This window comes from Triticum urartu, chromosome 5A (assembly GCF_056163025.1).
Source record: "Triticum urartu cultivar PI428250 chromosome 5A, HENAU_Tu73, whole genome shotgun sequence".
In the NCBI taxonomy this organism is placed as follows: domain Eukaryota; kingdom Viridiplantae; phylum Streptophyta; class Magnoliopsida; order Poales; family Poaceae; genus Triticum; species Triticum urartu.
Genome location: NC_141877.1, coordinates 328475559 through 328500325, shown reverse-complemented (window position 1 = coordinate 328500325; position 24767 = coordinate 328475559). Strand labels below are relative to the sequence as shown.

The window sequence follows — 24767 nt, the reverse complement described above, 5'->3', positions numbered from 1 at the left end:
CGCCATGGACGCCGGTCCCCAAGGCCGTGCCTCTCCTCCTCCTCACCTTCCCCTCCTTCTGTTTTCCCCTGCCATGGACTCTCTCCTCACGTTACTCTCTTTGGAGTAGCAGTACGCCGCCGCCGCCTGGAGTGTCCCCTCCGCCGACTCCCTCCGTCTCTGGTTCTGAGTGGCCTCGCTGCCTCGCCAACAGGAGCAGCAGCAGAGCCGTGGACAGGCCAGCCCCTCGCGCCCCTCTCCTTCCTCCTTCTCCCTGTCATCATCTCCTCCCTTTCTCTCTCCGACTCCCGTCGTGGCCGTCCTCGCAGGTAACCGAGCTCCGAACTGCGCCGCCCGACCATGGATGCTGCCATGGACGCTGAGCTCCTCAAGCCCGGTGGCGTCCAGGCCCGTTTCCAGCTAGATCCGAACGCCCTGTACCTCGCCACCCCTTCGCACGCTCGCCGGAGCTCTGCTCCCAGTCGTTCTCGCCGCCAAGTCTGTCGCTCTGAACCTGTCGCTGCCGTCTTTCTTCAGAGACGAGCAGAGGAGCTCGCCCAGTCGAGTCGCGTTCATTGACCGAGTCCAACTGCTCGATCTGCCAGCGCTTAGCCTCGATTTGGAAAGGCCCAGTGGCCTGCCAGCGCCCGAGGCCCAGCTGTGCGCCTAGCAGCCAGATCCAGCCTGCCCTGCTTCCTCCACAACTGGGCCCGGCCCATGGGTGAGGCACACCCCCAGCGCCCACCTTTTTTTTCCTGATGTTGGGCCAGTTCTTGTTTCGGCCCATAATGGATTTTTTTTCAGATCTAGCGATTTTGTCTTTTTTCAGAGAGTGCAGTTTTTCAGAAAACCCCTTAGCCTTCATGCATTTAATATCTCACAAACTAAGCATCACATGTAAAAACTTTGTATACGAAACTTGCTTATATTTTCATCTAGTTTAATAATTTTCAACTTTCATGAATGTTTGACTTGTTTAAAATGTTGTCTGGTTAAATTTGCTCCTATGCCATGTTAAAATGCTTTATTTCATAACTAAATAACCGTAACTCGGAATTTAACAAACTTTATATGTAAATGGGGTAGAAAAATGCCTAGTTTAACATGATGCACTCATCTAGCATGTTTAACAACTCTAAAATTATGTTTAGGGCAGAACAGTACCAAACCTAATATATGCATATGTGGAGTTTCCGGACTTGCTGTTTTGTTGTTCCGGCCTCATTTAAACTTGCCTAGATTAGATAGTTTCATCATGCTTCACCTCTTGCCATGCTAACAACATTTAACCTTGTTGGGTACATAAACGAGAGAGAACTAAATAAGTCATGTGGTGTTTTCTTCAATATGCAACTCCGTTGCATATTGAGCTCCACTTAATTTGTAGGATTGTTTGTGCATCTTGCCATGCCATGCTTCATTAAACCGGACATGCATCATACTTGATTGTGCATCATGCCATGTTTATGGGGTGGTTGTTTACTATGTTGTTTGCTTTCTTTCCGGTGTATTTCTTCTCGCTAATGCGATAACGTCGCGTTTGTGAGGACCCGTTCGACTACGTCCGTTTGTCTTCTTCATGGACTCGTTCTTCTTCCTTGCGGGATCTCAGGCAAGATGATCATACCCTCGAAATCACTTCTATCTTTGCTTGCTAGTTGCTCGCTCTTTTGCTATGCCTATGCTGTGATACCTACCACTTGCTTTTCATGCCTCCTATATTGTTGAACCAAGCCTCTAACTCACCTTGTCCTAGCAAACCGTTGTTTGGCTATGTTACCGCTTTGCTCAGCCCCTCTTATAGCGTTGTTAGTTGCAGGTGAAGATTGAAGTTTGTTCCTTGTTGGAACATGGAGATGTTGTTCCTGGTTGGAACATGTTTACTTGTTTGGATATCACAATATCTTTTATTTAATTAATGCATCTATATACTTGGTAAAGGGTGGAAGGCTCGGCCTTATGCCTGGTGTTTTGTTCCACTCTTGCCGCCCTAGTTTCCGTCATATCGGTGTTATGTTCCTGGATTTTGCGTTCCTTACGCGGTTGGGTAATAATGGGAACCCCTTGACAGTTAGCCTTGAATAAAACTCCTCCAGCAATGCCCAACCTTGGTTTTACCATTTGCACTAACAACCTACCACCTTCCCTTGGGTTCTGCAGACTCAAGGGTCATCTTTATTCTAACCCCCTCCCCCCCCCCCCCTGGGACAGTGCTCCTCTGAGTGTTGGTCTGAACTGAGCTGCCTGCGGGGCCACCTCGGGGAAACTTGAGGGTTGGTTTTACTCGTAGCTAGTCTCATCTGAGTGTGCCCTGAGAAAGAGATATGTGCAGCTCCTATCGGGATTTGTCGGCACATTCGGGCGGTGTTGCTGGATTTGTTTTAACTTGTCTAAGTGTCTTGTAGAACCGGGATACCGAGTCTGATCGGAATGTCTCGGGAGGAGGTCTATTCCTTCGTTGACCGTGAGAGCTTGTCATGGGCTAAGTTGGGACTCCCCTGCAGGGATTTGAACTTTTGAAAGCCGTGCCCGCGGTTATGGGCAGATGGTAATTTGTTAATGTCCGGTTGTAGAAAACCTGAAGTTGACCTTAATTAAAATACATCAACCGCGTGTGTTACCGTGATGGTCTCTTTCCGGCGGAGTCCGGGAAGTGAACACGGTGTTGGAGTAATGTTTGACGTAGGTTGTTCTAGGATCACTTCTTGATCATAGTTTCACGATTGTGCTTTGCCTTCTCTTCTCGCTCTCATTTGCGTATGTTTAGCCACCATATATGCTAGTCGCTTGCTGCAGCTCCACCTCATACCTTTTACCCTACCTATAAGCTTAAATAGTCTTGATCGCGAGGGTGTGAGATTGCTGAGTCCCTGTGACTCACAGATACTTCCAAAACTAGTTTGCAGGTGCCGATGATACCGTGCAGATGACGCAACCAAGCTCAAGAGGAGCTCGATGAAGATCTTGTCCTTTATGTTGTTTCGTTCTAGTCGATCAGTAGTGGAGCCCAGTTGGGGTCGATCGGGGATCTGTGTAGCATTTGGGGTAGTCTTCTTTTATTTTGGCTCCGTAGTCGGGCCTTGATTGTATCTGGATGATGTAATGCTTTATTCTTGTATTTGTGTGAAGTGGCGATTGTAAGCCAACTATGTATCTCTTTCCCTTATGTATTACATGGGTTGTGTGAAGATTACCTCACTTGCGACATTGCTTTCAATGCGGTTATGCCTCTAAGTCGTGCTTCGACACGTGGGAGATATAGCCGCATCGAGGGCGTTACAAGATGGTAATCAGAGCCTTCCCCGACCTTAGGAGCCCCCACTGCTTGATCGAATTAGCTGTCGTTGTTGAGTCTAGAAAAATGTTTTGAGTCATTTAGGAATTATATATCGGAGAGTTTAGGAATTCTTTTTACTCCCCAATCCCTTCATCGCTCTGGTAAGGCATTCTGACAGAGTTTTGTCTCTTCTCTTCTCAAATTTCACTAATTTTTTTTAGGATCACGTGGGTATCTTGGAATCGTTCCGATGGTTTTGTGACGAGAACATTGTCTTGGTGCCTCCTGTCAGGGGTTTTGTGGAAGTGTCCCGGGGAGTTGAGCTTTGAGGTGTTGTTGTCATAATTTTATCGTTGCAGTTCTGGAATACCTGAGTTTAGTTTCGCCGACATCGAAAATCTCTTTTATGCAGTTCGTTGGTGAGATAACCTCGACGCCACCCAGTACTGGGGCGGGAGTTCGGGAGTATTGCCATAACTCGTATAACGGATGCTTTTCGAAGGTTGAGGTAGACGATTTCCGAAGGTTTCTTGGTTATGTGTTGAAGGATGGATACAGCTGGATGTAGGATTTGCTAGTTTGGGTGAGATATTATGCTTCCCCTGTATCCCCAACACCTGATTGCATAACCGGAAAATTTCGGGAGTTTCATAGGTGGGAATTCAAGTAGCTCTTAGGATATATCTTTCCGACGGATATATGATATGAAATTGGGGTTCGACGTCTAGTGGTCCGCCTATCCACGGTCGGTTTTATAGTGGTCTCGTTGTGTCTTTCATATGTTTGTTCCGGCTTATTTTGCAAGCCAAGCCATTGTTTTGTTTTGAGTTGTGGTATTCGAGTTGCTTCAGAGACAAATGTGGATTCCATCCCTTTTCTAAGCGGTGTTCTCATATTTCTATGTGAATACTAATCCTTCATGAAAATCGAGATTGTCATGTTGATCCTTTTCAACCGGTGTGCTTCTCTTTAAGTGGACCCGATCATTTCAACATCCGCAAGATCAAGTATCAGTTCTTCTCAACGGTGTTTGTTTCATCCGTATCCAAGTTGCCTTTGTTTTTCCCGCCCACCCACCCTTTGTTTCTTCAAGGACTCAGATTTCTTCATTAGGTATCCATTTTATTCTTGTGAAGTCTCTCCATTCTTTTCCTTCAATGTTCTTATCCAGTGATTCTCATGAAGATTCTAACGGAATCTCAAGTTCATCATTATTCATTCTCTTTCTTCTCCGGTGGAACTAATTCAAGCTTTGTTGATCATATCCTTCCCTCGTTTCAAATGCCTTCTCATACCGGTGCACCTCATAATATTTCATTTCTCGATATTCAATTCTTCCGGAGTGCTCAAGATATCTCGAAGATTCATGTGTTCACTCTGCTTTCGTTCAAGCTTTTTTTTCGAGGATGTAATCTCATTCAAGCCTTTTAATTCAACCGGTGCTTTCTCTCTTTTAAATCGTTCTACGGTGTTTTCTTTTGAGTGGGCCCTAACCCACAGGTATTTTCCCAGGATCTTACCTGACTCTTCTTATTTTCCCGGAGGTAACCTCAATTTCATTTCGAAGTTTGACGTAAGAATGATATATCATCAGTCAAATGTCTTCTCCAAGATCTGTCAAAATCTTTTCATCGTGGGCTCAACTTTTCCATTCTTCATTCCGGAGTGCCTCAATAATTATTGGTGATGTTTCTCATCGTAATTCTCAGATTTCGATGACCAAAGAAGAGTTTTCCTCAAAATCTTAACCATTCTCTCAGAGATGCGTAGTTCAAGCTTGTCGCCATCCTCTCATAATTGTTTTCGATTGTGAGATTTCTTTTCACTCATCCGGTGCAAATTCAGGAGTCTTTTCAGTCTGATTCTCTGGAGGCCATCATCTCATTATTATTCATTTCAGCTGGCAGCTCACATTCTCCAAATCTTACCGGGGCATCGTTCGAATATCCTCTAATCAGTTCATGATCTCTTCGTTCCCATGGATCCAAACCCTCTCATGTATCTTCGTTCATTTCCTAATTTTCCCAGTGTTTCTTTATCTTTACTTCGTTCATTTTCAATCCCACCGGTGTTTCGTTGAAGACCTTATCAAGTTATCGATATCCCTCTTAATCCTTTTCAACGAGAATAAGTAGTATGCCAAATCCGTTGCTTGCCATCAATCTAAATTGGTGAAGGATAAGCATAATGTAATTCTTATTCTTCTTTCAGCCAAGAGATTAATTCCCTATTCCGAGGGCTCATCAAATTCTTGGTTTCAATTGTTTCATCTTTTCTTTCCCGGAGTCCCAAGCTCTCGCAATTACATCTCCACGGAGATCCATCTAAAGCATTACAAGGTTTCACCTTGTGTTTCCAACTTCTCTTTCTTTTCGTTATCCTTTTGTTTACCGGAGTTCTTCATGAAGATTCTACATGATGGTTCATCAAGGATTTAATTCCTTCTCGAAGTGTTCATCGAGATTCTTTTCAGAGGAGTTCAAGCATTCTTCATCTCGCAATCCGGAGTGCAATTTCTTTCTACCGTATCATTTAAGGTGGTGCTATGTCATTCGTCATAACTTGAGTTCATGTTTCATGATTCACATGTTGTTAAGGATGAGGTATCTTAAATCTATCAATCTCTTCATTAGAGTTATCTTCAATAGATTTCACGTAAAGCCTTCCATTGGGAATGTTGCCATTACGGTGCTTATCTATGATCCAATTTACACTTCTCATCTCGATGAAGGAGTTTTCATCTCCTTGTTCTTCTCAATCCAACTGATTGATTTCGTTAGTGGCTGGTCTTCACCTCATAATTTGGGGACGTTTTCCTTACGACCATTGGAAATCATATCTTTTGTTGTGGGTTTTCCAACAACTCCATTCGACCCTTCTCCTAAAGATGTTTCTTCAAGCTCATTTGTGGCAGAAATTGCCATTTTCTTTTCCGTCCCTTTATACCAACAATCTAGCTTCTATTCTTTTGTTCCAGAAGCTTTGTGATGTTGCTCTCTTCACTCATCGTCTCGGATTGTGAAGATCATGTTCTTTCCTTGCTTATCCCATTTAACCGGAGTGCCATGCCCTCTTTTCAAGTTCTTCCCATTCTGTCAAGTTTTGGCTCCCCTCTCAACCAAAGTGTCGTCTGAAATCGTTCTTACCCTTTGTGCCATTCTTTCAATAATTCCAGAGGTAGTGTGTTGTTGATTTCATCAAGTATCCTCTCATCTTGTCAAGTTCTTGTTAATTCCTTCCATTTTCAGTCGGAGTGCTGTCCAAATTATATCAGTCTTATTCCTTCTCTATCTTGTTTATCCAGAGTGTTGTGCCCTCTGCTCAAGTTCTTGTCATGTTATCAAGTTTCATATCACTTTTCAACCGGAGTGCTGCTCGAATTGGTTCTTCCTTGTTCCTCTTTTCTAACGAAGGTTTTTCAACTTTGTTAATCTTCGTTATATTCTTTCTTTCAATTTGTTCAACCTCGCAAGGTTCTTTGGTTTCACTCGTTTGTCAGAGAAGCAACTTAGTTTTACCTCTTCCCTTTCTCTTCCATTTTCCTTCCGGTGCTATTCTAGATCTCGGGACGAGATCCTCTCGTAGTGGTGGAGTGTTGTAACGCCCCGAGACCGATGCGCGAGGTGTCTTCGAGTTATTCGCTGCCGTTGCCATGTCATTCGCTTGCGTGTTGCATTTTATCATGTCATCATGTGCATTGCATCATCATGTTTTCAAAACTTGCATCCGTCCCGGTTTCCCCAGTTCCGTCCGTTGTCCGTTCTGAGCCCATACACACTTGCACGCGCCCGCGGCACCTCCAAAATATTATTTTATAAGTGGCCGGTAAATGTTCTCGGAATGGGATGAAAGTTGGCATGTGGTGTTGTTATGTTGTTAGTAGGTCGCTTGCCAACTTCATCGCATTCGGAGCTCGTTTGATAGCCCAACCGTTAAACTATAGCGGCAATATAGCCGGTCTAACGTCGGACGTTTTCGGTCTCCGGAAATAGTCGCCGGGCCTCTCTCTCTTCTCCTCTCTCAGCTCGAGACCGTCTACACAGCTCACTACCAACCGCCAGGCCCCGAAACCCTCCCTGCACAGTGCATCGAACTCCCCCTCGCGCGCGTCCGAAAACTGTCCCGGACCCGACCCGGGTAGTCGTCACCGTTGGGTCGGGAACATCCCCAAACATCTTCAATACGTCTCCGTTTTGTTAATTGGACTTCTAAGTCTATTTTTCTCGACCGCCCGATTATGATCGGACGGACCGAATACCCCCCTAACCTAGTCCAATAACGTATATAAGTGGGCAATCCTAAGTTTTAGGCTAGTTGTCCCATTTTTCCCTCACCTGCCGCCGCCACACTCCTGCATCCACCTCGGGATCCTCCCAGATTGGATCGATCCAATCGACCAGCGCCACATCGCCTCCTCCTCCATCCTCTGCTGCTCCCTCGCTCAACCCCCTGCATCCAGTGCCTTCCCACGCCGGCAACCGAGTCCCCCACGCAGAGCCACCTCCTGCCGCCGTTCACCTCGACTGCGCCCGAGCCTTCCCCTACCCGAGCCATGCCTCGTCCTTGGCCCCCTCCTCGCCTCGCCGTACGACGACGAACGCCACCGCTGAAGCTCCTCCGCCATGGACGCCGGTCCCCAAGGCCGTGCCTCTCCTCCTCCTCACCTTCCCCTCCTTCTGTTTTCCCCTGCCATGGACTCTCTCCTCACGTTACTCTCTTTGGAGTAGCAGTACGCCGCCGCCGCCTGGAGTGTCCCCTCCGCCGACTCCCTCCGTCTCTGGTTCTGAGTGGCCTCTCTGCCTCACCAACAGGAGCAGTAGCAGAGCCGTGGACAGGCCAGCCCCTCGCGCCCCTCTCCTTCCTCCTTCTCCCTGTCATCATCTCCTCCCTTTCTCTCTCCGACTCCCATCGTGGTCGTCCTCGCAGGTAACCGAGCTCCGAACTGCGCCGCCCGGCCATGGATGCTGCCATGGACGCTGAGCTCCTCAAGCCCGGTGGCGTCCAGGCCCGTTTCCAGCTAGATCCGAACGCCCTGTACCTCGCCGCCCCTTCGCACGCTCGCCAGAGCTCTGCTCCCAGTCGTTCTCGCCGCCAAGTCTGTCGCTCTGAACCTGTCGCTGCCGTCTTTCTTCACAGACGAGCAGAGGAGCTCACCCGGTCGAGTCGCGTTCGTTGACCGAGTCCAACTGCTCGATCTGCCAGCGCTTAGCCTCGATTTGGAAAGGCCCAGTGGCCTGCCAGCGCCCGAGGCCCAGCTGTGCGCCTAGCAGCCAGATCCGGCCTGCCCTGCTTCCTCCACAACTGGGCCCGGCCCATGGGTGAGGCACACCCCCAGCGCCCACCTTTTTTTTCCTGATGTTGGGCCAGTTCTTGTTTCGGCCCATAATGGATTTTTTTTCAGATCTAGCGATTTTGTCTTTTTTCAGAGAGTGCAGTTTTTCAGAAAACCCCTTAGCCTTCATGCATTTAATATCTCACAAACTAAGCATCACATGTAAAAACTTTGTATACGAAACTTGCTTATATTTTCATCTAGTTTAATAATTTTCAACTTTCATGAATGTTTGACTTGTTTAAAATGTTGTCTGGTTAAATTTGCTCCTATGCCATGTTAAAATGCTTTATTTCATAACTAAATAACCGTAACTCGGAATTTAACAAACTTTATATGTAAATGGGGTAGAAAAATGCCTAGTTTAACATGATGCACTCATCTAGCATGTTTAACAACTCTAAAATTATGTTTAGGGCAGAACAGTACCAAACCTAATATATGCATATGTGGAGTTTCCGGACTTGCTGTTTTGTTGTTCCGGCCTCATTTAAACTTGCCTAGATTAGATAGTTTCATCATGCTTCACCTCTTGCCATGCTAACAACATTTAACCTTGTTGGGTACATAAACGAGAGAGAACTAAATAAGTCATGTGGTGTTTTCTTCAATATGCAACTCCGTTGCATATTGAGCTCCACTTAATTTGTAGGATCGTTTGTGCATCTTGCCATGCCATGCTTCATTAAATCGGACATGCATCATACTTGATTGTGCATCATGCCATGTTTATGGGGTGGTTGTTTACTATGTTGTTTGCTTTCTTTCCGGTGTATTTCTTCTCGCTAATGCGATAACGTCGCGTTTGTGAGGACCCGTTCGACTACGTCCGTTTGTCTTCTTCATGGACTCGTTCTTCTTCCTTGCGGGATCTCAGGCAAGATGATCATACCCTCGAAATCACTTCTATCTTTGCTTGCTAGTTGCTCGCTCTTTTGCTATGCCTATGCTGCGATACCTACCACTTGCTTTTCATGCCTCCTATATTGTTGAACCAAGCCTCTAACTCACCTTGTCCTAGCAAACCGTTGTTTGGCTATGTTACCGCTTTGCTCAGCCCCTCTTATAGCGTTGTTAGTTGCAGGTGAAGATTGAAGTTTGTTCCTTGTTGGAACATGGAGATGTTGTTCCTGGTTGGAACATGTTTACTTGTTTGGATATCACAATATCTTTTATTTAATTAATGCATCTATATACTTGGTAAAGGGTGGAAGGCTCGGCCTTATGCCTGGTGTTTTGTTCCACTCTTGCCGCCCTAGTTTCCGTCATATCGGTGTTATGTTCCTGGATTTTGCGTTCCTTACGCGGTTGGGTAATAATGGGAACCCCTTGACAGTTAGCCTTGAATAAAACTCCTCCAGCAATGCCCAACCTTGGTTTTACCATTTGCACTAACAACCTACCACCTTCCCTTGGGTTCTGCAGACTCAAGGGTCATCTTTATTCTAACCCCCTCCCCCCCCCCGGGCCAGTGCTCCTCTGAGTGTTGGTCCGAACTGAGCTGCCTGCGGGGCCACCTCGGGGAAACTTGAGGGTTGGTTTTACTCGTAGCTAGTCTCATCTGAGTGTGCCCTGAGAAAGAGATATGTGCAGCTCCTATCGGGATTTGTCGGCACATTCGGGCGGTGTTGCTGGATTTGTTTTAACTTGTCTAAGTGTCTTGTAGAACCGGGATACCGAGTCTGATCGGAATGTCTCGGGAGGAGGTCTATTCCTTCGTTGACCGTGAGAGCTTGTCATGGGCTAAGTTGGGACTCCCCTGCAGGGATTTGAACTTTTGAAAGCCGTGCCCGCGGTTATGGGCAGATGGTAATTTGTTAATGTCCGGTTGTAGAAAACCTGAAGTTGACCTTAATTAAAATACATCAACCGCGTGTGTTACCGTGATGGTCTCTTTCCGGCGGAGTCCGGGAACTGAACACGGTGTTGGAGTAATGTTTGACGTAGGTTGTTCTAGGATCACTTCTTGATCATAGTTTCACGATCGTGCTTTGCCTTCTCTTCTCGCTCTCATTTGTGTATGTTTAGCCACCATATATGCTAGTCGCTTGCTGCAGCTCCACCTCATACATTTTACCCTACCTATAAGCTTAAATAGTCTTGATCGCGAGGGTGTGAGATTGCTGAGTCCCCGTGACTCACAGATACTTCCAAAACCAGTTTGCAGGTGCCGATGATACCGTGCAGATGACGCAACCAAGCTCAAGAGGAGCTCGATGAAGATCTTGTCCTTTATGTTGTTTCGTTCTAGTCGATCAGTAGTGGAGCCCAGTTGGGGTCGATCGGGGATCTGTGTAGCATTTGGGGTAGTCTTCTTTTATTTTGGCTCCGTAGTCGGGCCTTGATTGTATCTGGATGATGTAATGCTTTATTCTTGTATTTGTGTGAAGTGGCGATTGTAAGCCAACTATGTATCTCTTTCCCTTATGTATTACATGGGTTGTGTGAATATTACCTCACTTGCGACATTGCTTTCAATGCGGTTATGCCTCTAAGTCGTGCTTCGACACGTGGGAGATATAGCCGCATCGAGGGCGTTACAGATCGTAATTAGGGTTTTTGTGTTTTGATGTACCGAAGGTTGTTCGGAGTCCCGGATGTTATCACGGACATGACGAGGAGTCTCGAAATAGTCGAGACATAAAGATTGATATATTGGTAGCCTATATTTGGATATCGGAAACGTTTCGGGTGAAATCGGGATTTTAGCGGAGTACCGGGGGGTTACCGGAACCCCCCCCCCGGGGGTTATTGGGCCTACATGGGCCATAAGGGAGAAGAGGAGGGCCGGCCAGGGCAGGCCGTGCGCCCCCTCCCCCCTAGTCTGAATAAGACAAGGAAGGGGGGCGGCGCCCCCCTTTCCTCTTTCTCCCTTCCCCCTTCCTTTTCCAACAAGGCAAGAGGGGGAGTCCTACTCCCGGTGGGAGTAGGACTCCTCCAGGCGCACCCATAGGGCCGGACGCACCTCCCCCTCTCCCTCCTTTATATACGGGGGCAAGGGGGCACCCCATGTGAAGGAAATATGCCCTAGAGGCAATAATAATGTTATTATTTTATTTCCTTATATCATGATAAATGTTTATTATTCATGCTAGAATTGTATTATCTAGAAACATAATACTTGTGTGAATACATAGACAAACTAAACGTCACTAGTATGCCTCTACTTGACTAGCTCGTTAATCAAAGATGGTTATGTTTCCTAACCATAGACATGTGTTGTCATTTGATTAACGGGATCACATTATTAGGAGAATGATGTGATTGACACGACCCATTCCATTAGCTTAGCACCCGATCGTTTAGTATGTTGCTATTGCTTTCTTCATGACTTATACATGTTCCTATGACTATGAGATTATGCAACTCCCGTTTGCCGGAGGAACACTTTGTGTGCTACCAAACGTCACAACGTAACTGGGTGATTATAAAGGAGCTCTACAGGTGTCTCCAAAGGTAAATGTTGGGTTGGCGTATTTCGAGATTAGGATTTGTCACTCCGATTGTCGGAGAGGTATCTCTGGGCCCTCTCGGTAATACACATCACACAAACCTTGCAAGCATTGCAACTAATGAGTTAGTTGCGAGATGATGTATTACATAACGAGTAAAGAGACTTGCCAGTAATGAGATTGAACTAGGTATTGAGATACCGATGATCGAATCTCGGGCAAGTAACATACCGATGACAAAGGGAACAACGTATGTTGTTATGCGGTCTGACCGATAAAGATCTTCGTAGAATATGTGGGAGCCAATATGAACATCCAGGTTCCGCTATTGGTTATTGATCGGAGACATGTCTCGGTCATGTCTACATTGTTCTCGAACCCATAGGGTCCGCACGCTTAAGGTTTCGATGACAGTTGTATGAGTTTATGAGTTTTTGATGTACCGAAGTTAGTTCGGAGTCCCGGATGTGATCACAGACATAACGAGGAGTCTCAAAATGGTCAAGACATAAAGATTGATATATTGGACGGCTATATTCGGACACCGAAAGTGTTCAGGGTGATTTCGGAGAAAACCGGAGTACCGGAGGGTTATCGGAACCCCCCGGGAGAAGTAATGGGCCATATGGGCCTTAGTGGAGAGAGAGAAGGGCAGCTAGGGTGGGCCGCGCGCCTCCTCCCCCCTTGGTCCGAATTGGACTAGGAGAGGAGGGACGGCGCCCCCCTTTCCTTCTCCCTCCCCACTTCCTTTCCCCCTCCTAGTAGGAGTCCTACTCCTACTAGGAGGAGGACTCCTCCTTGGCGCGCCAATAGGGCCGGCCGGCCTCCTCCCCTTGCTCCTTTATATACGGGGGCAGGGGGCACCCCTAGACACACAAGTTGATCCACGTGATCGTTTTCTTAGCCGTGTGCAGTGCCCCCTTCCACCATAATCCTCGATAACATTGTAGCGGTGCTTAGGCGAAGCCCAGCGACAGTAGAACATCAAGATCGTCACCACGCCGTCATGCTGACGGAACTCTTCCCCGACACTTTGCTGGATCGGAGTCCGGGGATCGTCATCGAGCTGAACATGTGCTAAAACTCGGAGGTGCCGTAGTTTCGGTACTTGATCGGTCGGGTCGTGAAGACGTACGACTACATCAACCGCGTTGTGCTAACGCTTCCGCTGTCGGTCTACAAGGGTACGTAGATCACACTCTCCCCTCTCGTTGTTATGCATCACCATGATCTTGCGTGTGTGTAGGAATTTTTTTGAAATTACTACGTTCCCCAACAGTGGTATCAGAGCCTAGGTTTTATGTGTTGATTTTATATGCACGAGTAGAACACAAGTGAGTTGTGGGCGATATAAGTCATACTGCTTACCAGCATGTCATACTTTGGTTCGGCGGTATTGTTGGACGAAGCGGCCCGGACCGACATTACACGTACGCTTACGCGAGACCAGTTCTCCCGACGTGCTTTGCACAAAGGTGGCTAGCGGGTGTCAGTTTCTCCAACTTTAGTTGAACCGAGTGTGGCTACGCCCGGTCCTTGCGAAGGTTAAAACAGCACCAACTTGACAAACTATCGTTGTGGTTTTGATGCGTAGGTAATATTGGTTCTTACTTAAGCCCGTAGCAGCCACGTAAAACTTGTGACAACAAAGTAGAGGACGTCTAACTTGTTTTTGCAGGGCATGTTGTGATGTGATATGGTCAAGACATGATGCTAAATTTTATTGTATGAGATGATCATGTTTTGTAACCAAGTTATCGGCAACTGGCAGGAGCCATATGGTTGTCGCTTTATTGTATGCAATGCAATTGCGCTATAATGCTTTACTTTATCACTAAGCGGTAGCGATAGTCGTGGAAGCATAAGATTGGCGAGACGACAACGATGCTATGATGGTGATCAAGGTGTCGCACCGGTGACGATGGTGATCATGACGATGCTTCGAAGATGGAGATCACAAGCACAAGATGATGATGACCATATCATATCACTTATATTGATTGCATGTGATGTTTATCTTTTATGCATCTTATCTTGCTTTGTTTGACGGTAGCATTTTGAGATGATCTCTCACTAATTATCAAGAAGTGTTCTCCCTGAGTATGCACCGTTGCGAAAGTTCTTCGTGCTGAGACACCACGTGATGATCGGGTGTGATAGGCTCTACGTTCAAATACAACGGGTGCAAAACAGTTGCACACGCAGAATACTCAGGTTATACTTGACGAGCCAAGCATATACAGATATGGCCTCGGAACACGGAGACCGAAAGGTCGAGCGTGAATCATATAGTAGATATGATCAACATAGTGATGTTCACCAATGAAACTACTCCATCTCACGTGATGATCGGACATGGTTTAGTTGATTTGGATCACGTAATCACTTAGAGGTAGGGATGGCAATGGGCCGGGTTTGGGGCGGGTGGAGCTGGTCCAAATCCAACCCATGACCCATCTTCCTACCCTCTGCCCATCCACCAAATTATCCATGGGCAAAACTTGTGCCCATGTCCGAACCCACTGGATACCCACATACCCATGGAGCTCCATGGGCATAGAAAAGTCAGCATGAAGCCTTCCCAAATAGCAAATTAACTCATCATCATTCACTCACAAATGACAACATAAGCTACATGCATAAGTAGGCAACAAGTAATACGATGAGTCCTTAAGTGTGACATACTAGAGGTTGATTCTCCAGCATATAGCTCGTGGAACAAGTTGCATATTTCCCGCCATTTCCCATTGATTCGCTCTTTCTACTATCACTAGCATATGGCCCCACATGTCGTACGCGTATCCATTGGATATCCATGGAGCACAAACTATAACCATGCCCAACATGGCTGTTCGTGGGTATCCATATCCATGGACCCATGGGCAAAAATGTGCTCCATACCCTTGCCCAACCGGGTCGGATATCCATGGGTATCCATATCCGTGGATAAAATTGCCATCCCTACTTAGAGGATTAGAGGGATGTCTATCTAAGTGGGAGTTCTTTAGTAATATGATTAATTGAACCTAAATTTATCATGAACTTAGTACCTAATAGTATCTTGCTTGTTTATGTTTGATTGTAGATAGATGGCCCGTGCTGTTGTTCCGTTGAATTTTAATGCGTTCCTTGAGAAAGCAAAGTTGAAAGATGATGGTAGCAATTACACGGACTGGGTCCGTAACTTGAGGATTATCCTCATTGCTGCACAGAAGAATTACGTCCTGGAAGCACCGCTGGGTGCCAGGCCTGCTGCTGGAGCAACACCAGATGTTATGAACGTCTGGCAGAGCAAAGTTGATGACTACTCGATAGTTCAGTGTGCCATGCTTTACGTCTTAGAATCGGGACTTCAACGACATTTTGAACGTCATGGAGCATATGAGATGTTCCAGGAGTTGAAGTTAATATTTCAAGCAAATGCCCGGATTGAGAGATATGAAGTCTACAATAAGTTCTATAGCTGCAAGATGGAGGAGAACAGTTCTGTCAGTGAGCATATACTCAAAATGTCTGGGTATAATAATCACTTGATTCAATTGGGAGTTAATCTTCCAGATGATTGCGTCATTGACAGAATTCTCCAATCACTGCCACCTAGCTACAAGAGCTTCGTGATGAACTATAATATGCAAGGGATGAATAAGACTATTCCCGAGCTCTTCGCAATGCTGAAAGCTGCAGAGGTAGAAATCAAGAAGGAGCATCAAGTGTTGATGGTCAACAAGACCACTAGTTTCAAGAAAAAGGGCAAAGGGAAGAAGAAGGGGAACTTCAAAAAGAATAGCAAGCAAGTTGCTACTCAAGAGAAGAAACCCAAACCTGGACCTAAGCCTGAAACTGAGTGCTTCTACTGCAAGCAGACTGGTCACTGGAAGCGGAACTGCCCCAAGTATTTGGCAGATAAGAAGGATGGCAAGGTGAACAAAGGTATATGTGATATACATGTTATTGATGTGTACCTTACTAATGCTCGCAGTAGCACCTGGGTATTTGATACTGGTTCTGTTGCTAACATTTGCAACTCGAAACAGGGACTATGGATTAAGCGAAGATTGGCTAAGGACGAGGTGATGATGCGCGTGGGAAATAGTTCCAAAGTCGATGTGATCGCGGTCGGCACGCTACCTCTACATCTACCTTCGGGAATAGTATTAGACCTAAATAATTGTTATTTGGTGCCAGCGTTAAGCATGAACATTATATCTGGATCTTGTTTGATGCGAGACGGTTATTCATTTAAATCAGAGAATAATGGTTGTTCTATTTATATGAGTAATATCTTTTATGGTAATGCACCCTTAAAGAGTGGTCTATTCTTATTAAATCTCGATAGTAGTGACACACATATTCATAATGTTGAAGCCAAAAGATGCAGAGTTGATAATGATAGTGCAACTTATTTGTGGCACTGCCGTTTGGGTCATATCGGTGTAAAGTGCATGAAGAAACTCCATACTGATGGACTTTTGGAACCACTTGATTATGAATCGCTTGGTACTTGCGAACCGTGCCTTATGGGTAAGATGACAAAAACACCATTCTCCGGTACTATGGAGAGAGCAACAGATTTGTTGGAAATCATACATACAGATGTATGTGGTCCGATGAATGTTGAGGCTCGTGGCGGATATCGTTATTTTCTCACCTTCACAGATGACTTAAGCAGATATGGGTATATCTACTTAATGAAACATAAGTCTGAAATGTTTGAAAAGTTCAAAGAATTTAAGAGTGAAGTTGAAAATCATCGTAACAAGAAAATAAAATTCCTACGATCTGATCGTGGAGGAGAATATTTGAGTTACGAGTTTGGTGTACATTTGAAACAATGCGGAATAGTTTCGCAACTCACGCCACCCGGAACACCACAGCGTAATGGTGTGTCCGAACGTCGTAATCGTACTTTACTTGATATGGTGCGATCTATGATGTCTCTTACTGATTTACCGCTATCGTTTTGGGGTTATGCTCTAGAGACGGCCGCATTCACGTTAAATAGGACACCATCAAAATCCGTTGAAACGATGCCTTATGAACTGTGGTTTGGCAAGAAACCAAAGTTGTCATTTCTGAAAGTTTGGGGTTGCGATGCTTATGTGAAAAAGCTTCAACCTGATAAGCTCGAACCCAAATCGGAGAAATGTGTCTTCATAGGATATCCAAAGGAAACTATTGCATACACCTTCTATCACAGATCCGAAGGCAAGACTTTTTTTGCTAAATTCGGAAACTTTCTAGAGAAGGAGTTTCTCTCGAAAGAAGTGAGTGGGAGGAAAGTAGAACTTGATGAGGTAACTGTACCTGCTCCCTTATTGGAAAGTACTACATCACAGAAACCAGTTTCTGTGACACCTACACCAATTAGTGAGGAAGCTAATGATGATGATCATGAAACTTCAGAACAAGATACTACTGAACCTCGTAGATCAACCAGAGTAAGATCCGCACCAGAGTGGTACAGTAATCCTGTTCTGGAAGTCATGCTACTAGATCACGATGAACCTACGAACTATGGAGAAGCGATGGTGAGCCCAGATTCCGCAAAATGGCTTGAAGCCATGAAATCTGAGATGGGATCCATGTATGAGAACAAAGTATGGACTTTGGTTGACTTGCCCAATGATCAGCAAGCAATTGAGAATAAATGGATCTTCAAGAAGAAGACTGACGCTGATGGTAATGTTACTGTCTACAAAGCTCGACTTGTCGCAAAAGGTTTTCGACAAGTTCAAGGGATTGACTACGATGAGACCTTCTCACCCGTAGCGATGCTTAAGTCTGTCCGAATCATGTTAGCAATTGCCGCATTTTATGATTATGAAATTTGGCAGATGGATGTCAAAACTGCATTCCTGAATGGATTTCTGGAAGAAGAGTTGTATACGATGCAGCCGGAAGATTTTGTCAATCCAAAGGGAGCTAACAAAGTGTGCAAGCTCTAGTGATCCATTTATGGACTGGTGCAAGCCTCTCGGAGTTGGAATAATCGCTTTGATAGTGTGATCAAAGCATTTGGTTTTGTATAGACTTTTGGAGAAGCCTGTATTTACAAGAAAGTGAATGGGAGCTCTGTAGCATTTCTGATATTATATGTAGATGACATATTACTAATCGAAAATGATATAGAATTTCTGGATAGCATAAAGGGATACTTGAATAAGAGTTTTTCAATGAAAGACCTCGGTGAAGCTGCTTACATATTGGGCATTAAGATCTATAGAGACAGATCAAGACGCTTAATTGGACTTTCACAAAGCACATACCTTGACAAAGTTTTGAAAAAGTTCAAAATGGATCAAGCAAAGAAAGGATTCTTGCCTGTGTTACAAGGTGTGAAATTGAGTAAGACTCAATGCCCGACCAATGCAGAAGATAGAGAGAAAATGAAAGATGTTCCCTATGCTTCAGCCATAGGCTCTATCATGTATGCAATGTTGTGTACCAGACCTGATGTGTGTCTTGCTATAAGTCTAGCAGGGAGGTACCAAAGTAATCCAGGAGTGGATCACTGGACAACGGTCAAGAACATCCTGAAATACCTGAAAAGGACTAAGGATATGTTTCTCATATATGGAGGTGACAAAGAGCTCATCGTAAATGGTTACGTTGATGCAAGCTTTGGCACTGATCCGGACGATTCTAAATCGCAAACCGGATACATGTTTACATTAAACGGTGGAGCTGTCAGTTGGTGCAGTTCTAAACAAAGCGTTGTGGCGGGATCTACATGTGAAGCGGAGTACATAGCTGCTTCGGAAGCAGCAAACGAAGGAGTCTGGATGAAGGAGTTCATATCCGATCTAGGTGTCATACCTAGTGCATCGGGTCCAATGAAAATCTTTTGTGACAATACTGGTGCAATTGCCTTGGCAAAGGAATCCAGATTTCACAAGAGAACCAAGCACATCAAGAGACGCTTCAATTCCATCCGGGATCTAGTCCAGGTGGGAGACATAGAGATTTGCAAGATACATACGGATCTGAATGTTGCAGACCCGTTGACTAAGCCTCTTCCACGAGCAAAACATGATCAGCACCAAAGCTCCATGGGTGTTAGAATCATTACCGTGTAATCTAGATTATTGACTCTAGTGCAAGTGGGAGACTGAAGGAAATATGCCCTAGAGGCAATAATAATGTTATTATTTTATTTCCTTATATCATGATAAATGTTTATTATTCATGCTAGAATTGTATTATCTGGAAACATAATACTTGTGTGAATACATAGACAAACTAAATATCACTAGTATGCCTCTACTTGACTAGCTCGTTAATCAAAGATGGTTATGTTTCCTAACCATAGACATGTGTTGTCATTTGATTAACGGGATCACATTATTAGGAGAATGATGTGATTGACATGACCCATTCCATTAGCTTAGCACCCGATCGTTTAGTATGTTGCTATTGCTTTCTTCATGACTTATACATGTTCCTATGACTATGAGATTATGCAACTCCCGTTTGCCGGAGGAACACTTTGTGTGCTACCAAACGTCACAACGTAACTGGTTGATTATAAAGGAGCTCTACAGATGTCTCCAAAGGTAAATGTTGCGTTGGCGTATTTCGAGATTAGGATTTGTCACTCTGATTGTCAGAGAGGTATCTCTGGGCCCTCTCGGTAATACACATCACACAAGCCTTGCAAGCATTGCAACTAATGAGTTAGTTGTGAGATGATGTATTACATAACGAGTAAAGAGACTTTCCGGTAACGAGATTCAACTAGGTATTGAGATACCGACGATCAAATCTCGGGCAAGTAACATACCGATGACAGAGGGAACAACGTATGTTGTTATGCGGTCTGACCGATAAAGATCTTCGTAGAATATGTGGGAGCCAATATGAACATCCAGGTTCCGCTATTGGTTATTGACCGGAGACATGTCTCGGTCATGTCTACATTGTTCTTGAACCCGTAGGGTCCGCACGCTTAAGGTTTCGGTAACAGTTATATGAGTTTATGAGTTTTTGATGTACCGAAGTTAGTTCGGAGTCCCGGATGTGATCACGGACGTAACGAGGAGTCTCGAAATGGTCGAGACATAAAGATTGATATATTGGACGGCTATATTCCGACACCGGAAGTGTTCAGGGTGATTTCGGAGAAAACCGGAGTACCGGAGGGTTACCGGAACCCCCCGGGAGAAGTAATGGGCCATATGGGCCTTAGTGGAGAGAGAGAAGGGCAGATAGGGTGGGCCGCACGCCTCCTCCCCCCTTGGTCCGAATTGGACTAGGAGAGGAGGGGCGGCGCCCCCCTTTCCTTCTCCCTCCCCACTTCCTTTCCCCCTCCTAGTAGGAGTCCTACTCCTACTAGGAGGAGGACTCCTCCTTGGGGCGCCAATAGGGCCGGACGGCCTCCTCCCCTTGCTCCTTTATATATGGGGGCAGGGGGCACCCCTAGACACACAAGTTGATCCACGTGATCGTTTTCTTAGCCGTGTGCGGTGCCCCCTTCTACCATAATCCTCGATAACATTGTAGCGATGCTTAGGCGAAGCCCTGCGACGGTAGAACATCAAGATCGTCACCACGCCGTCGTGCTGACGGAACTCTTCCCCGACACTTTGCTGGATCGGAGTCCGGGGATCGTCATTGAGCTGAACGTGTGAAAACTCGGAGGTGCCGTAGTTTCGGTGCTTGATCGGTCGGGCCGTGAAGACGTACGACTACATCAACCGCGTTGTGCTAACGCTTCCGCTATCGGTCTACAAGGGTACGTAGATCACACTCTCCCCTCTTGTTGCTATGCATCACCATGATCTTGCGTGTGCGTAGGAATTTTTTTGAAATTACTACGTTCCCCAACACCATGACACACAGAAGTTGATCTTCGTGATCGTTCCTTAGCCGTGTGCGGTGCCCCCTTCTACCATATTCCACCTCAGTCATATTGTAGCGGTGCTTAGGCGAAGCCCTACGTCGGTAGAACATCATCACCGTCATCACGCCGTCGTGCTGACGAAACTCTCCCTCAACGTTTTGCTGGATCGGAGCTCGAGGGACTTCACCGAGTTGAACGTGTGCAGAACTCGGAGGTGCCGTATGTTCGATACTTGGATCGGTCGGATCGGGAATACGTACGACTACTTCCTCTACGTTGGGTCAACGCTTCCGTTGCCGATCTACGAGGGTACGTAGACAACACTCTCCCCTCTCGTTGCTATGCATCACCATGATCTTGTGTGTGTAGGAATGTTTTTGAAATTACTACGTTCCCCAACAACTGTGACTTCTTCTATTGTCAAAACTGCTACTGTGACCAGGGTGGTTGGGCTGGGTGGTGAAGAGTTGGAGTCGGCCACCACCTGTTGTGTCGATGCAGTCCCCGGGCCGGCTGCAGTAGCCCCCAGGCCGAGTTCCGAAGTTCCCGGGCCGGGTGCGACTATGGCAGTCCCTGGGACGCCTGTCGAAGTCCCCGAGCCGCCTGCTTGGTTCCCCAAGTCGGACCTGACCGCATCGGGGCCAGGCGACACGAAGATGGAATCAGATTCTGGAGACGGCTTGATAGACGGCTTCAGGAGGCGGTGGAGAGAAACGTCGGCTGGTATAGCTTGCCGGGTGGAGCCTATTCGTGCCAGGGCGTCTGCTTGCCCGTTGTCGGCCCGTGGCACGTGGAGGAACTCGCATCCTTCAAAATATCCACTGATTTGCTGTACGAGGAAGCGGTAGCTCGCCATGTTTGCGTCCTTGGCGTCCCAGTCGCCAGATGACTGCTAGACCACCAAATCCGAGTCGCCATAGCACAGGATCCGGCGGATGCCCAGCTCTTTGGCTAGTCGGAGCCCGTGTATGAGCGCCTCGTACTCGGCCACATTGTTGGAGGCGGCAAAATGAATTTGCAATGTGTACTTGAGCTTGTCGCCCTTGGGAGAGGTGAGGATGATGCCGGCTCCCAAGCCGGTGCACATCTTGGACCCATCGAAGTGCATCCGCCAGTGAGTGGAGTCGGGGGGCGGTGGCAGGTACTGGGTTTCGGCCCAGTCGACGAGGAAGTCGGCTAGTGCTTGGGACTTAACGGCGGTGCGAGGCTGGTAGAAGATCGTGTAGGGAGCTAGCTCAATGGCCCATTTTGCCACCCGGCCGGATGCATCCCGGCTGCCTACGATCTCGGCGAGCGGGGCAGTACATACGACCGTGATGGGGTGCTCTTGAAAGTAGGGCTTGAGCTTCTTAGTGGCGAAGTACACACCGTAGCACATCTTCTGGTAGTGTGGGTAGTTCTGCTTCGAGGCGGATAATACTTCACTTAAATAATACACCGGCCTCTGGACTAGCTGAGCTCGGCCTTCTTCTGGGTGCTGGACCCCGATAACTGTGCTGACCACCCGGCTAGTGGCGGCAATGTAAAGGAGCATGGTCTCTTTCTCAGTCGGTGCCGCCAAGACAGGCGGCGTGGTCACCATCTTCTTTAGCTCGTGGAAAGCTTGGTCTGCTTGGTCGTTCCACTCGAAGTGAGTGGACTTCTTCATGAGTCGGTAGAGGGGGAGAGCTTTCTCTCCAAGCCGGCTGATGAAGCGGTTCAGGGAAGCCAAGCATCCGGTGAACTTCTGGACGTCTTGTAGCTTGGTGGGAATCTCCATTCTCTCTATGGCCTTGATCTTCACTGGGTTGCATTCGATACCGCGTCGGTACTCCGAACACGCATTTCTCGGGGTTGAGCTTGATCTGAAACCAGCGCAAGTTTTCAAATGTCTCCCTGAGGTCTTCCAGCAAGGTGCCACGCTTCTCGGTCTTCGCCACAATATCGCCTACATAGACATGGGCATTTCTGCAGAGCTGCTTGAGGAGGCATTTCTGCATGCAACGCTGAAAAGTGGCACCGGCATTTCTCAAGCCGAATGTCATAGTCAGGTAGCAGAATGCTCCGAATGGTGTGATGAAGGCGGTCTTCAGGCGGTTAGCTGGATCCAACTTTATCTGGTGGTAGCCTGAGTAAGCATCCAAGAAGCTCAACAGCTCGCATCCGGCTGTGGAATCTATTACTTGATCAATCCTTGGCAGGGCGAAAGGATCTTTGGGGCAGGCCTTGTTGAGGCTAGTGTAGTCTATACACATGCGCCACTTATTATTTTTCTTCAGCACGAGGACCGGGTTGGTGAGCCACTTTGGAAAGAAAACCTCCATAATGAAGCCGGCTGCCAGGAGCCTGGCTATCTCTTCTCCTACAATCCTTCTCTTCTCTTCCGATAGTCGGCGGATGGGCTGTTTGACTGGTTTTGCACCTTCTCGGACGTGTAGCTTGTGCTCGGCGAATTCCTTCGGAACACCCGGCATGTCCTTGGGGGACCATGCGAAGATGTCCCGATTCTCACGGAGGAAATCGACGAGCTCGCCTTCCTATTTGCTGTCTAGGTTTGCCCCGATGGTGGCAAACCTTTCTAGGTGCTCCGGGTCCAGAGGTATCTTCTTTGTTTCTTTGGCTGGTTGGAAAGAACCTTGGGCATCACACTTCTTGGGGTCCGAGGACAGGGCCGGCTTCTTGCCGGCCATGGCCACGACTCGATCCAACATCTTCTTCTCTTCAGCAATTACGAGGGACTCGGCCAGCCGGCTACTAGCTGTCGCACACTCGGAGGATTTCTTGTAGTCTCCAGTTATGGTGATGATGCCCTTGGAACTCAGTATCTTCATCTTGAGGTAGGCGTAGTGGGGTACGGCCATGAACTTGGCCAGAGCAGGTCGGCCAAGCAACGCGTGGTAAGGGCTCTCCAGATCCACTACCTCAAAACATACTGCCTATCGGCGGAAATGATCCTTGTCCCCAAAGAGGACATCTATCTTGATCTTGCCGATTGGGGAGCAGGATAGGCCGGGTACGATGCCATGGAACACAGTCCGAGTGGGCATGAGCTGCTTCGTCTTGATGCCCAACTTCTCCATGGTGTCACGGTACAGTATGTTGATGCTGCTCCCGCCATCTATCAGCACGCGGGAGAAACGGGCAGCTCGCCTTTCTGTTGCGAGGGTGGCATCCAAGACCAATGCGTAAGAGCCGGGAGACGGCATCACCTCTGGGTGATCAGCCCGGCTCCAGCTGATAGGCCTTTCTAACCAGTGCATGAACTCGGGGTTGTTGGAGGCAACTGCGTTGACTTCTTGGTGCTATCGGCGCCGGCTACGCCGATCTTCTGGTTGGCTCGTAAAGACGACGTAGGCGGCATGTTCATCGGGGAACTCGTCTTGAATAGCCCCGACTGCTGGTCGAGCGGCCGGCTGCTGAGGGGCCGGAGGCGGCTGACCAGCAGGCGGAGGCGGTACTATCCCCTCACCTTTGGAGATTCGCGTGAGCTAGTGGCATTTCCGGGTCATGTGGTTTGAAGGCTTCGCGCCGCTGTGGAACTTGCAGGGGCATCAAGTGCTTGCTCGTAGGAGAAAGCCGGCTGCCAAGCCGGCCTGCTGCCTTTCTGCTTCTTGGGTGTGGGCCGCCCTTCGGGTTGTTCGCCTTTGACTGTGGCCACCTGCCGACTGGCGGAAGGCGGCATGGGAGCCTTGCGCTTGTGGTCGTTCTGGTACGGGCGTCGGCTGGAGTCTCCTGCCGGCGTCTTGGGACTCGGAGCGAGCACCTTCCCGGAGGCGTCTACTCGGAGCTCGGTCTTCATTGAGGAATCGGCCGTGGTGTATTTATCAGCTATGACTAGCAGCTCGTCGAGGGTAGTCGGCTCGTCGGAATGGAGTCGGTGCTTGAGGAGGGTGCCTTCTCGGCACCCGG

General features: G+C 47.3%; 1 pseudogene; it reads right to left on the bottom strand.

Moving 5' to 3' along the window:
• Positions 1 to 21966, bottom strand: part of LOC147971269 (uncharacterized) — a 40880-nt pseudogene extending 18914 nt beyond the window's left edge.
• Positions 21967 to 24767: the final 2801 nt, after the last annotated feature.